Source organism: Penaeus vannamei, chromosome 10, assembly GCF_042767895.1.
Source record: "Penaeus vannamei isolate JL-2024 chromosome 10, ASM4276789v1, whole genome shotgun sequence".
Taxonomy (NCBI): Eukaryota; Metazoa; Arthropoda; class Malacostraca; order Decapoda; family Penaeidae; genus Penaeus; species Penaeus vannamei.
In genome coordinates this window covers 35,783,261-35,785,760 of record NC_091558.1, presented here as the reverse complement: position 1 = coordinate 35,785,760, position 2,500 = coordinate 35,783,261, and the positions used below count along the sequence as shown (strand labels likewise).

Here is a 2,500-nt window from a genome sequence, read left to right as displayed (position 1 = left end):
TCTGTCCACACACCATAAACACTACCCACATCACCATATAACCAAGCACTCAACCCCAATAAATCCTCACACCAGACTTTCATCCATATCAATGAGCTCCATATCCCACTCTTTTAGGCCTTCCATTGACTCCGGGACCTCTCGCCCATCTCATATTCATCTTCCAACTTCGGCCTTACCCTACCCTTCCCCTCTCCTCCCGCTCTCCCTTCCTTTCCCCGACCCCTGCTATGTGTACCTGATGCTCTCTCCTCCTGTGAATATGTGGAGGATTCTTTTTTCTGGGTGGGGGTTGAGGGACAGTAGCCCCCAAGGGAGGATTGCAGGGTACACAGCCTCCTGTATTGGTTAATATAGTGACTGATTCTGTGTATATCGTTCCTTCAGCCCTATCGGGGCCAAGAATCTGGGGATTTTAGGAATTTCCATACAACAATTTTTATATATTTGGATACTAGAGAGTGAGAGGAATCAATCCATACCAATATTATTGCAATAAATTGTGAAAAAATTATAGAGTAAAATTACCAAGGATGTTTGAGTACTTATCCCACCATGACCTCTTCTTCAATGCAGTAACTTCTAATTAGGCCAATATAATAATAAGGTCAGAAAGGGATCAACTGGTAGGCTTACCAAATTACATTATTTGGCTATGCAATTGTATTCTGTATGGGGGATTTACCTCCTTTACTGCATTAGTTTTTCTCTACATCTGGTCTTGGATGATCACTTTGCTTCACACTGTCACAACTCTGAAAGTGAAAGCCAAGTATCACAACAAATTTTGCCAGATCAAGACTGCACTTTTTCCCCCTTTATCTCCTGTCGTGAAGTCAAGAGTACAGATAAGAAATTAATCCTTAACAGGTACAGGCCATGCCACGTTTCTATTTACACGTGATAATTACTGTGTCATTGACGAAACCTTTTTTTCTTACTAGTTTTCCTATTTGTTTTTCCTTTCACTTTATACACGGGCGGAACAGGATTAAAACGAAAATAATTCCAGACCAAACCTAACACGATACGAAACTAATATATTACTTGTAAGACCACGGGAGCCATAACAACAGATTCGAATAATTAATATACCAAATAACAACAGGGAAATCACATGGAGAAAGTGCGTAAAAATAACAAAACTTCTTCACTGCTTCTTCTTACTCTTTTTACGATTTTTCAAGTATATTTTCTACAGATATCTTGAAAACATATCTTAAAGCTCACCTCTGGTATCTTCTCGATGTATAACACTTGCTTATTGGTGCATTTTTTGTAATTTGCAATTTGTTGAAGGAATTTGTACTCACTGATTGTTTGTGTGTTTTCGTTTGAACTGTGTCGGTAAAAAGTCTATGTTTAGTATACTTTATATACGTTACAGATTATTGTCTCTTGTATGCTGATATTCTAGTATATGTGTTTTTATAATTGGATTCTTCTGTGAGGTAACTATAACGCCAGAATTTAAATTTAGAATTCCTTTGTAAGATTGAAGCCAAAGTCACAATGCGCTTCGGATGCAAGGGAGACAAGGAAAACAGTGACATTTTCGCGGGCATTTTAAAGAGAAAATTTCCACAACAAAGTTAAAAATAATAACGTGTAGGATAATATAATGATAGATAAAACTCATCTGCGGTGATTATAGATCCAGGAACACAGAGCTGCATTAGATTGTAATTTTCGTCTTATGAGTGTTTTACTTCCCAGTTCTCTTTTGTTTTTTCTTTCTTTCCATTTCCGCGCTGACTACATACGCTAACATACAATACGGTTTCATTATATCTCCTTCAATCATATTTGCGTATAAGCTTTAGGTACTTGTATAACGTTCATTAAGAAATAAAATAGTTAATCGTGAAAATGCAGCTGTTGGCGGATGTAAAGAAATTTACTATTGCGATGCGTGTTTCCGCATTGAACAAAGATCGGCTTTTTCTTGTCCCTTTAGTTTTTTTGACATTTGAATTCTATATTTCCTGGCTATATTTCTTGTATCTTTCCGTTGTTAGAGGTTGTCAAATGATGTCGATGATCTTTTTTTTTAATCGCTGCTAGTTCTTCGTGTGTTTACGAATGTAGCTGGTGGGCGATTTTCCTCTGTGATTAGTAAAAACGTGTTAGGTTTGTGGACTGCATGATGGACCATTTTCCATTTTGAACGTCATCAAACATGTATAATTGATTCTCGTGTCTAAATGAAGAGTACAATAATTTTTCCTGGCTGAATGTGGTGGAACTTTAAAACTCAGTCCATTTTTGACGACTGATTACAGAGTCCAGTTAGTTGTGCATATTTCAACTATCATATAAAGAGAACACAATTGATTTGGAATTTGATCTGAATAGTTAAAGTAAACTTCAGTTAGCTGATTGTTAGTCGGTGGGAAAAAGGTGGATGGGGTCTAATAATAATCCCTCATTTATTTGCAAGTGCAGTAATATCAATACGCTGCGCATTTATTTTGAAGAAATTAGGAATAGGCACTTGTAA

The 2,500-nt window shown here is 36.8% G+C and overlaps 1 protein-coding gene across 15 annotated transcripts in view; it reads right to left on the bottom strand.

Moving 5' to 3' along the window:
* Nucleotides 1-1,544, bottom strand: part of LOC113814381 (serine-rich adhesin for platelets) — a 16,318-nt gene extending 14,774 nt beyond the window's left edge. For 2 of the 15 annotated variants that reach the window (XM_027366431.2, XM_070126546.1), the window contains exons 1-2: nt 1,231-1,541; nt 686-755 (exon numbers count right to left, since the gene is read on the bottom strand). The gene's annotated coding sequence lies outside the window, so the exon portion shown is untranslated. Of the gene's footprint in view, nt 1-238; nt 407-528; nt 756-911; nt 1,030-1,095; nt 1,121-1,230 lie in introns of those variants that run through there. The other 13 variants (XR_011398785.1, XM_070126544.1, XR_011398786.1 and 10 more) reach the window with 13 other exon arrangements.
* Nucleotides 1,545-2,500: the final 956 nt, after the last annotated feature.